The 12,304-nt window shown below is 47.2% G+C and overlaps 1 protein-coding gene across 3 annotated transcripts in view; it reads left to right on the top strand.

The window, feature by feature from the left end:
- Window positions 1-549: 549 nt before the first annotated feature.
- Window positions 550-12,304, top strand: part of ZBTB1 (zinc finger and BTB domain containing 1) — a 71,577-nt gene continuing 59,822 nt past the window's right edge. The window contains exon 1 of one of the 3 annotated variants that reach the window (XM_078660307.1): window positions 550-873. The gene's annotated coding sequence lies outside the window, so the exon portion shown is untranslated. The remainder of the gene's footprint in view (window positions 874-12,304) is intronic. The other 2 variants (XM_078660309.1, XM_078660308.1) reach the window with 2 other exon arrangements.

Raw genomic sequence — 12,304 nt, 5'->3', positions numbered from 1 at the left:
TGGACGACATCCACCCTGTGAAAATAGTGAGACAACTATAACCTACCACTGCGTATGCGACTTGTGTCCTAACCTCATCCTTGAGTTAGGAGCAAAGTTCCAACCCACATCTAAGGGAGCAGTTATGATGCCGCGGGTCACCCCACTGTCAACATTAGGGTTGCCACCTGCCTGAGCCCAGTCTATAACACAGGATCATCTGCTGTTACGTGGCGGCCCACACCTGCACAGCAGCGCGTAGGAACGAGACGCAAAAACAGCTTTTGAAAAGCAGTGAGTGACGGAGTCATGTCGAGCATTTTAGACACACGGCAGAGCCGCTAGCCTTTTTTGCAGGTTTATATAGCGCGAACACGACTCGAAGGTATCAGAGTGCTTTACGTGAGCACCACTTGCATTACAGACGGACACGTTAATTTCTAAGCAGAGGGAGATTAAATGATTTGCCCAGCTGTGTGAGCCACCCGCCAGACTTGAACCTGGCTACCCAACTTCAAAGGGACGCGCAGGTTACGCAGCACAGGTCGGGTGGTGTTCGGCGGCGGAAGTGTACTTTCTATAGCAGCGGCGCTGAGTACAGTCCGGATGGCTGTCGTCGGCGGAAGTTTTACTCTCCAGCGCTGCGCTGGATGCGTGAGTGCTGGAAGGGGCTACAGGAAGCGACACTCTTCTGACGAAGGCCAGGCGGAAGTCTGCTCACCAGAGTTGCGGTGCAGGGGGTTGAAGTGCTGGCGGGGTATACTGGAAGACACGCACGATTGAGACCGGGTGGCACTCGTTGGCGGAAGTCTTTTAACACCGGTCTCGTTTTCATGCGCGAGTCAAAGGGGCTCCTTGCTGACAGAAACGGACAGAATATTGGATGCAAACCAGGTACATTTTATGTCATTGGTACCCCTGTCAAGAAGGGAGGAACCCGGGGAAGTCACGCGCCAGAAAAGAAACCGCAGTTTAGCTCTCCCACACAACACTGCAACAGGCCAGATCTTAACAGCGGCTGCACTCATGTGAGGGAGCGCTCTGCACCGCAACGTGTGGGCTGAGCAGCAATGTCTGTGTTATGCAGTGCATGCACAGCAGGCGACTACGCCTGTATCTCTTGGGGGTCTCTGTCACACGACAGCTGTTTGAATGTGACATATCAATCATTTCCCTAGCTCTTCCAGCGGTATGTATAGTTGTTGTTTGCAGTCATGGCAATATGTAAGTAAGTCTAGGACACCTCATGAACTGTGCCACTGCTCTTTAATACTAAACAGCCCAATCCGAGACCTGTACTTCAACCAACACAGCTCACCTCATCCACCGCCACCCAACGATCTGTCTAACATTCCAAACTCCATTAGGACTGCCTGAAGAAACTTTCATTTTTAGGTCTCGCCTGTCGATGCGCATGCGCATCGAGCAAGCGAGACTATAGGGGCTCATCCACTCTTTATCCAACTTGCAAGGAATCGTGGCGATTCCTTGCAGTGCCCGTGACTTTTAAGCTCAATGCGCATGCGCATTGAGCTTAAAAGCGCGTGCACATGCCCCCAGCCGCCTGCCTTGCCTACTCTCCCGCCCCCTCACTTCTTGATTGCACGGCCACTAGGCCGTGCCTCCCCTACTCTCCTCCTCCTACTCTGTCTGTTCCCGCACTCCTCCCACACCCCCGCTCCGCCCCCTCCCCTGCCTGCCATGTCGCGTCGCATTTCTCCTCCCCCCTCCCCCCAGCCGCCTGCCTTGCCTACTCTCCCGCTCGCCGTCTGTTCGATAGCCATTGTTTTGTATTTCCTATTTGACATTTTTTTTTTCAGCCATGCAAATCGTTAGCATTCCCTTATCTGTTACAAATATAAGTGTTACTGTAATTGAATTTGCTTATGTCACGTCTTATTTCCGTCACGTCCTCGGAAGGCTGAAGATGGGAGGGAGCCAACGTTTTTGGTGTGATTTCTGGTCTCTTCATTTGCAAGGCAGCTCGGCTGGTTTAAGGCCGCCTGCAGAGATCTGTGTGAGGCTTATGGGTCACAGCTTGCATTATTATCAGGGAGACTTTCACCACCATAAGGCTCAAGCTGATGTTGTGAATGCTGTGGGTGAGGCAGCCTGTTAGTAATACGTGCGCACAAGAAGTTTTCAGTGGGCATTTATCAGAAGTTGAAGTGAGCAGGGATTAACAGGATCTGTGTTCCACTGCTTTTGATTTTACTGTCAAATTTTCAGAGTTCTGGTTCTCTCAGTTTTCGAGTTAAAAGCATAAATCTTTTTAACTTACAAAACAGTTCACGTGAACACTAGCACTCGCTTGCCATTTGCTCCCGCCCGCCTCCGAGAGCTTCACTTGAAAGGCATCCAGTCCCCCGCCCCCTGCTTCACACTTTTCACGGCCGCCAGGCCCTGTCTCGCATTTCTCATCCCCGCCCTAATTATCTACCCCTGCTGTTGCTGCCCACGGCCTCCCCACAGCAATGCCAAGAGCTTGTTTTTGCCAGCCGCTTTCCTTTCGGACGATGCTTTTTAGGTCGTCGTTGTCGTCGTTGTTGATTTTTTTTTACTTGTTGAAAGCGACCAGTTATTCTTTTGGGCAGGTGATTGTTTGCGGGCCACTGGTTGATGTTTCACACTAAGCCTTCTTTGAATGTCACATTATAAATTTCCCATTGCACCTGGAGTGTGCATAGTTCATTCAGTGGGGACCTTTAGTGCAGAGTGCAAGTCGGTGCACGAGGAGCCTCGTTAACATTCTCGAGCACCATCAATTTCAGTACACAACCCATAAGCTGAAGATCCACGCCAAACAAAAACTTTCACTGCAGCGTGATTGATCTAACTCTAAATCTCTTGAAAAATATATGTAAAGTCATCTACATCCATTAGGGGCTGCCAGCGGGCGGAGCAAACTGCTGCGATGTCAGGCGATGTGTTTGCGACTCCTGGCTCAGAATGACATTTGTCAGGAGATCATCAGTATGCATGCTAACTTATTTTTCATAAATAGAATCTGTTATGTATGATAGCTTTGAACTCGGTGCGCAGCAGCTGCGCCAGCAGGAGTCTGGCATCGCTGTGGTGGGGGCTTGCATCACGCACTTACTAGTGAGCATTGCCGTACTGCTGTGATAAGAGTTGTAACCTTTGGTACGGTGCACAGTTTAAATGTTGCTGCCAGCGAGCAGAGGGCCTGCTGTAGTCATCCTCTGCATTTATGATTTCCTGTGTCACTATTAGAGCTGGAGCTTGGGGCGGCCTTAACTTGGCTTGTTCCCCAACCTGGCTCTGAAGCAGTGTCCCTGCGGTTAGCGATGGAGGTATGTGCCATGAGTCAGGCCAGAGCACACTGCAGGCTCACTGAACCCCCAACTAAACTTCAAAATAACAGGTTTAATTAACCACGGGACTTTGGTGGAGGAATTTCAAAAAGAAGTTGCCGCACTCAAGCTTGTTTAATGTAGGTGTTTATAACAAGTATGTAAAAGGCCCTTTCATCTCTTTCTATGTTTATTAGATAAATGAGGCAAAATAAACATTTGCTCTTGCACCGGGTAAGTGTTGTGTAAAAACCTGCCTAAAATGGAGCGCCGCATTCCGATGCTCTATCTCTGTTTGCAATCTACCTAGCAAAGCCGCGAGCAAAGTTTACCTATTGTGTTTCAGCGGGAAAAAAGGTGGTAAAACGTAGGCGCTGACTTATTTGCATCTTTATAGAGGGGTTGTAGTAGAACTGTGCCAAGATTTTGACAGTCTTCTGCTGCTCAACCATTCAGTAAATATTGCAGCTCCCCTTTGATTTGCGACGTTTAACTAACTGGTAAGTCACTGGTAATAATTTTGAAGGGCAACATATGAATTGGGATGAATTCTTACTTGCCAAATAACATCTGATAAGTTGCGCGGCTTATTAGCGTTGGAGGGGGCGAATTAAGTTGGGTGAACATTTTCCATTCTAAGTGTTGGAAGGGTGACAGCCACTTTGTCAGGTCCATAGTGGAACTTTACTTTGTGAGTTACCATTATCCGCATAGAAAACACCCTCAACCTTTACACTGAGATGTTTTTTTCTCTGATCGGTATTTTGTCGAGGTATTTTCAGTAGCTTGTGTGATTTTTGAATGTGCACTATGCTCTAGCATGCAATTTTAATACGAGATGATAGCAGGTGCTCACACCCCCTCACCCTCACCCACCTTCACACCCTCAGCCTCACACCCTAACCCTCACACCCCCTCACCCCCCCTGACCCTCACACCCCCTCACCCTCACACACACCCTCACCCTCACACACCTCCTCACCCCACCCTCTCACCCTCACACAACCTCACACCCCCTCACCCTCACACACCCTCACCCTCACACCCCCTCACCCTCACACCCTCACACACCCTCACACCCCCTCACCCTCACACACCCTCACACCCCCTCACCCTCACACCCCCTCACCCTCACACACCCTCACTCACCCTCACTCACCCTCACTCACACTCACTCACACTCAGTCACTCTCACTCACCCTCACTCACCCTCACTCACCCTCACTCACCCTCACTCACCCTCAACCCCTCACTCACCCTCACTCATCCTCACTCACCCTCAACACCTCACCCTCACCCACCCTCAACCCCTCACCCTAACTCACAATAACCCTCCCTCACCCTCACCCTCACTCACTCTCACTCACCCTCAACACCTCACTCACCCTCAACACCTCACTCACACTCAACTCCTCACTCACCCCCACCCTCACTCACCCTCAACACCTCACCCTCACACAGTGCAATAGGTCTCACAGGATTTTTAGTTAAAGCTTTTACAAATGTTTATTGCTTTTTTGATTTGTAATTCTTTAGCATTGGCTACAAAAAATAAAAATGCAAAAGATTTACAACAAAAAACCCATAAACAATTCTAAATGCACTAACTCTAATGCTGCGAGACCTATTGCATTTCCAATGCTTGTTGTACATCCCATCATATGCACTGGAGGCACACACAACGAGACAAGACCACAACACTTCCACACAATACAGAATTACAACTTTTCAACCCTTTTTATAAAAATAATTTGGGAGTTTTATCATTGCCCTAAATAATCTAGAACTGGATTTAGAATAGTAAATGAGCACCCAGACTATTTTGGAGTTAAAGTAGTAACTTTGCTTCCCGCCTCAACAAAACCATTTGGTGTTCTCATGGCACAATGTATGCCAAGATTCTGCAACGTGAAAGTCTGTTGCGTCTTGATTTATTTGAGTAAAGAGTTTTAAGACCACATAATTCTTATTACAAGCAGCACGTACATTCTGGGCTTTATTTCAATCTAACACACAAAAGGTTATGGAAGGAATGCTTGCAGTAAGTCTAACCACTGTTAATTGTTCGGGGTAGCTTTCCAATGCACCGTTCTGGTTCTCACTGCGACCTCAGTTTGAACCCAGCCATGTGCAAATCAGCCTTGACCTGCTCTAACAAGAATAGTCCAGCCTGAACTGCCAGGCTGAACACGAGCAACTTAAGACTGGTTTCGTCCTGATTGGGGCTCTTTAGTTGGGTGTAGCTTAGTTCCAGTGGTACAATGAGCACGATACACATGTCTTGGCATATCCTTCCATTTAGGACATTTCATCAAACACACAAAAGGGGAGAAAATATGCCTGGGTACAAACTGATGTGGCACGGTGGGCAAACATTTGTTGGGTTGTAATGCTGCCACAGTGATTGCTAGTGATTAGACTTATTGCCAGCGTTCCTCCCATCACCTTTTGTGTTTACTGTATGTATTTCAGTTAGTGCTTTAAATGGGGAAAATAAGTGCAGGTACTCATCAATTTGAGCTAGGGCCGTGGCTAGTGGGCGGGGTTAGAGGCGGAGTGAGACATGATGATGCAGAAGCACTTCTATTGAGTATTCATGTTTTCCTTGCATTGTCCTGGATAGTGGTCTCAAACTTTCCATTCCTAAAAACTGCCGGTGCTCAGACTTAAAGCCATGCCTGTAGGGATAGTTTACACATATGGGACTTCTCCCTTTTTACCAGCCATGCCAGCAGTTATCCAGATCTGTCACCCTCTGAGCATCCTCTGTTGATACTGTGTGTGTGCATGTGTATTTGTCCAGCCTTGCCTTTACATCCTCCACCCGCCTGGCGGTGTCCAATAATTGCCTAGGCCCGACCGGCTCGCCGTAGGGCGATTCCCCAGACTCATTTGTTCCTTCTCGAGGTCCGTTAATTCTCGTTCTAGTTGCCTTCGTACTCCAGTCACTCAAGCCATGCCCTCCCTTTGCAGCGCAACCTTATAAGCCTCATATTCCACTGCTCTACTCATTGTGGTATACCCGTTTGCACAGAAAAAATGCAGAGTGTACCCCTTAATGTATGGGCGAAAAGCGCCACCCGTCAGCACATTCATTCACAATTTCCACAACAGGATTTTCAATCTAATCCACCCAGCGTAGAGAGTCAGGATTAGAGGTGAGTGGTCTGACAAATATCTATTTAGGTTGGCTGAGGAAGCATACAAGTCCAAATCTTTTGTCGTCCCCAACTCATAGTCTATACGATTATATCCCCTGTGTACAGGAGGATAGTATGAGAACACCTTGTCTCTCTGGTGATTGTCTCCTGTCTCCAAACATCTAATAGTTGCTGCCTATGGGGTCTGCATGTACCGTTCACCCATCAAGGAGGACACCTGGCGCGAACCCCCTCTCCAATGGTTAGAGTAGGTAGCACCGTACAAATGACCTAGCCTTTCTACCTCGTTCTGCAAAAGGTGCGTTTCCGGCAACATAACTATGCAGACCTGATACCGTTTAAGATAGGATAACACTGTATCTTTTTGGGTATCCCTTGAGACCACATACATTCCAGGATGTTAGCACATTAACCATAGTTATGGAAATGGCCCATGTGAGGTGTCCATCAGGTTTGGGGCCTGCCCAATTCCCTCACCTCTTCGATCCCCTCCCCCCCCACCACCTCCAGGATCCCACATCAGTAGTCGTCATTGCTCTTTAAACCAGAAAAATAACAAAAAGAACAGCCCCTTAGGCGGTACCTAAATATCCCAACATGTGGCCCGCCTAAGTGTATCGACAATGCCTTCTGTCTAGAATGCGATCGTGTACTGGGGCTGATTCTTCCAGCAGTATGCAGAGTGGAGCTGCAGCGGATCTAAGAAGGGATGAGAAACAAAGCCTCGTTAAAAAGCAATTGGTCTTTTAGAGACCTGTGAAGTGCTTGGGTGCGGCTGTGATTGCTCCGTGGAAGCTGTCTCGGCCAGGTTGACACACGATGGGGGAGGGGGTGTCTGAAGCCTCTTTGATCCCAATGGCCTTGCGTGCCTGATGAGAGCCTAACACTGCAGGAGCACCCCAGCGCAGAAATACAGAGGCTGTTGCCAGTCAGATCAGCACATAAACACGCACCATTTGAAAGGGTAATTTTCAGTTTTTGCGTTGCACGTACCCATACTTCAGGGCCTGAGCCCTGCTGCTTCTGGGAGTACCGGTACTCTCCTTGCCTGAAAATAAGTTCCGGTACTCAGGGGGGAAAACTGAGAAGTACCGGTATTCAGTACCGGTGAGTACCGGCCCATTTAAAGCACTGATTTCAGTCAAACAGCACAAAGGAGTGTTTCCAATATAGTGCATTTGACCATTTGCTGTAAAAAAAAAAGTGACTACTAAATCCTACAGATCTTGTTGTCTCCTGTACAATATGTGAGGCTTGATTGTTCTCCAGCATCATTCAGAAAGCTGAACAATCAAGTAAATAAAGTAAGGACCTCACCAGCAGCGTGTGTAACACCAGGCTGAGACCTCATCAGACTGGCTAAACGCCTCCTAAGAAGGAACCCCTACATCTATGATGTTGCACATAGTCTATCAAGCAGAACATCACACACCTTCCACCATTCAAAGAAGAAAAGAGGAATGGACCACATAAAGTGAATAATCAACATAAGTACACTTTACCTCCCACAGAACTTACAATATGTCTAAACAGATGCTAACATCTAAGCTACGGCTACATTGAAACACATGTATACAGTGCCAAAGCAACACTGAAAAAGCACATTCAGCACAGATAGACTGCAATTACACAGACTAAAGTGGTACACTGTACTACATACTCCATTTTCTCAACCAACATGAAATAACTATATTGCAAATGCACCTTGGTTTCACACTATCACCAGTTGGCTAGGCCAGCACTTCATGTTGAGAGTGCCCGAGATGTAAGTAAACCAATAACAATGCAACAGCATGCGGATATCTTGCCAAAAGGTATATCAACCAGCAAACATTGTATTTTCTTTCAGATGGGACCGTGAACAGTGCCTTTCAACCTCACATGTAGAACTTCTGTGAAAACAGGACAGTGATGGGTTTCTGTCATTCCCTGCCATACTGTAACGCTTGAAAACGTGACCGTGTTTTGAGTCTTCCAACTCCACACATGATGAGTCTTGCAAATTTCCCAATTAGTGCAAGATTATTTTCCTTTTTCACCCACGCTCAACCACCCGTAGTATTTGGTTTATCCTCATCCCCATTGTAACAGAGTGTACTTGGGAAGAACAAGCAGGCATTCTGCTTGTTTAGGAGAGGGATTAATGGTATTAAATTATATAGATGGATGCCTCCAACAGGAGCATATATAGTTAAACATTTTGTAGCATTCGTATCAAGAATTTTCAATTCTGTAAAGGATACAGGTGCAAGAATTATGCTTCTCTTTCTTTACTGAGTCAAAGTAGCCAGTGAAACTTCAATAGTAATAAAACTACAAAGTACATGAACACATAAAGGATACATATTTCAATCTAACAGAAAAACTGCACAAAACTACTTAAACTTGCCTGCTTCTTAAAAAGGTTTCTTTTAAATCCTACCTGTTTTCGTGTTTGTTGAGCTTCCCCAGAACGCTCCTAAAGCTAATCCTATTGGTTGGGGGGGGATTTTGTGGACTGAGTCAGTCAGAGGTCCTGCCAGACGTGAGTTTGGCGTCGGCGTGGTCAGTAAGAGGCCACTGCGTTTTGTTTTTAAAATTGTATGTGAATTTGCCTGTTTTGCACAAAACTGCGTTAAATGTGTATGAAATGAAATGAAATGAAATGAAAAATTGCACTTGTATAGCGCGTAGCTACCCGGAGGCCTCGCAGCGCTTGTGACTGATTGCTTAACGGGAGCTCAGGGTAGTTCAGCAGGTTTTGGCAAACAAGTGTGTTTTTAACGCTTTCCTAAAGGACATATGATTGCTATTTCCTCGGATAGGGAGAGGGAGGGAATTCCAAAGTCTGGCCGCAGAATGGGAGAAAGAGCAGCCACCCCAGCGGGCTCTGTTGACTTTGATGGAGGTTGCCAACTGGAGGGTACCGGAGCGAAGGGGGCGAGATGGAACATAGGGCGTGACTATGGAATGAAGGATTGCGGGGCCTGCTCGATGAAAGCACTTGTGCAGGATGCACATGGCCTTGAATTGCACTCTTGACGCCATTGGGAGCCAGTGGAGTTCCTTTAGGGCCTTCTTCGCTGACTGCCTCCGGGGCAAGTTGTAGAGTAGGCGGGCAGCGCTATTTGTGTAACTTGAAGCTTCTGTATAACGGAGGCCGGGGCTCCCATATAAAGAGCGTTCCCATAATCCAGGCGGGAGAGAATCAAGGCCTGGACCATGACCCTCCTCGCCTGGAATGGGAGCAGAGGAAGCACCTTGCGGAGCATCCTCATTAGCCCGAAGCAAGTGGCGGCGGTTTTGGTAGCTTGGACCGAGAAATCGAGTGCTTTGTCGAGCCAGATCCGAAGGCTCTTTATCTGGGACTTGGGGACAGGAGGCAAGCCCAAACATGGTGGCCGGATGGATGCAAGGGCAGACGGGGGCGGGTTGCCCAATAGGATGATGTCAGTCTTCTCCCCGTTGAGCTTCAAATAGGAAGATTGCATCCACCTGGCAACAGCCTCTAGACAGGGGCCTAGGGTGTTGGACGATCCCTCAGACTGGTCTAGAGAGACCACCAGTTGGGTATCGTCCGCGTAGGTGACAATACGCACACCAAAGGGATGGACTATCCTGTCTAGGGGTTCCATGTAGGCATTAAAAAGGGTAGGGCTTAGGGAGGAGCCCTGGGGGACCCCGCACCTAAGTGGGTGTTTGGGAGAAGCCACCTCCCCCTCAAAGACCTGAAAGAATCGTTCGTCCAGGAAGGATGTCAGCCATTCCAGGGCCGCGCCCGACACGCCCAAGCACGCCAGTCGTTGTAATAGCGTGGCATGGTGAACCGTGTCGAACGCGGCGCTGAGGTCCAATAAAATGATGGCGACTTTTCCTCCCCGGTCCAACACAGCTCTTGCTTCTTCCGTTACCGCTAGGAGGGCGGTTTCGGTACCGTGCTGAGGACGAAATCCTGTCTGGGAGGCACGCAACAGACTGTTGGATTCCAAATAGTCCGTTAAGATGTTATTAACGTGCCTCTCAAGCAGTTTGCACAGCCACGGAAGCAAGGAGATGGGACGATAGTTGGCCAAATTACTCTGATCCAGGGTAGGCTTTTTCAGCAAGGCCTTCACCATTGCACACTTCCATGGAGGTGGGACAGATTTCGAGGTGATGGATGTATTGAGGACATCTAAGATGACCGGACGAATCACGTCCAAGACCTTGATAAGGGTCTGAGGGGGTGCTGGGTCGTTGGGCGATCCAGAGGTGATCTTAGGAATTAGTATGCTTCTTAAACAATGTTATTTTAAATCTTTCCTTTATTCGTGTTTGAGCTTTCCCAGAATGTGCATACAGTTCATTCTATTGATGGTGGGGCGGTGATTAATGTGCGCAGTCAGTCAGAGCCCCTGCCAAACAAGTTTGGCATCAGCACGAATGCGTGGCCAATAAAAGGCCACAGCATTTTGTTTTTAAAATAGTATGGCGATTTGCCTTTTTTGCACAAAACTGCTTTAAATTTGCCTCATTTAAAAAAAAAAAAGTCCTTTTAAATCTTACCTGTATTCGCGTTTGAGCTTCCCCAGAACGCCTTTAGAGCTAATCCTATTGGTTAATGGGAGGGTTAGTGGGCGGAGTCAGCCAGAGCTCCTGCCATACATAAGTCTGTCGTCAGGTACGGACAAGTGCAGCGGGTACCCTAAAGACAAACCAGGCTGCGCCAGTGCGCATCCAGTCAGATCCAGGGGCCACCAACTCTACTTGTAAGCTTGTCTATTCTTCAGGTGAGATTATGATTCTTTCATCGAGCGGGTATCGACTTGACTCTTACCTTTTAATAAAACTCAGCACATTAGGAATTATTAACCCAAACTTCGCACCCTAACAATGGCCCTCTCTGCCATTAGTGAGTCCCATTGACAAGTCACTGGAGCCTAACCAGAGGCAAATTTACATTCCTACTCTGGTGCAGCACAAGGAGAACACAACATCATTTAAACATCGTATATCTTAATACTCGTTCATTTGTAAAACACCAACTTGAACTATTGGACTTACTCATATCTGAGTCCCCTGCCATTCTACTGATAACAGAAACTTGACCAACTGATGAATCTGTACCAGATGTTTTGGTGGCCCTCCCTGAAAATTATTACTTAATTATTTTCAACAGACCTCAGGGTAAAAGTGGAGGTGGTGTGGTGGCTATTATAAAAAAAAGCACCTGATTTTAACAAACTTGCCTCTTTGTCAATTCCCACAGTGGTCAACCTACTTATAAAATCTGTATCTTCCACCCCTCCCCCTACTAATCATCCTCCTTTTCAGACTCCTGGCCATATGTCACAATTCCCCCCCCCCCCCCCCTACTAATCATCCTCCTTTTCAGACTCCTGGCCATATGTCACAATTGTTAGCCCCACTAGCAATTGAATATGCAAATATTTTACTTCTGGTAGCCTTAAATTATTGGGTGAACGAGGAAGCAGGGGCCATACTACAAAATAACTAGCAGAGACTCTCTCCAGCATTAACCTTACTTAACATGTGAATGAGGCTACACATGAGAGAGGTCACATATTAGACCAGATTTTGTCATCTAATTCTATCATTGTCAGTTCATCACTTGATTTTCACTAAAGGGTTTCTGTTGGTGCAAATTTCGCCCAAGCTCCCTTTCTAGGAATTGTAATATAACAAATGTGGAGTAATTCTGTGATACCTTAGCACTGCATCTACCCACCGCATTTGAGAACTTAGAAGAATTTGAGGAGGCATTAACATTCTGGTTGGCATCTGTCAGTGATACGCATACTCCCTTAAAAAAATAAAAACAATCTCAACATCAAGCCTGCAAATTTGTTTTCGGAGACTTTAAAGCTCACT

Source organism: Lissotriton helveticus, chromosome 9, assembly GCF_964261635.1.
Source record: "Lissotriton helveticus chromosome 9, aLisHel1.1, whole genome shotgun sequence".
Lineage (NCBI taxonomy): Eukaryota > Metazoa > Chordata > Amphibia > Caudata > Salamandridae > Lissotriton > Lissotriton helveticus.
Note: the sequence above shows the minus strand (reverse complement) of the source record. Positions and strands in the feature narration are given on the sequence as shown.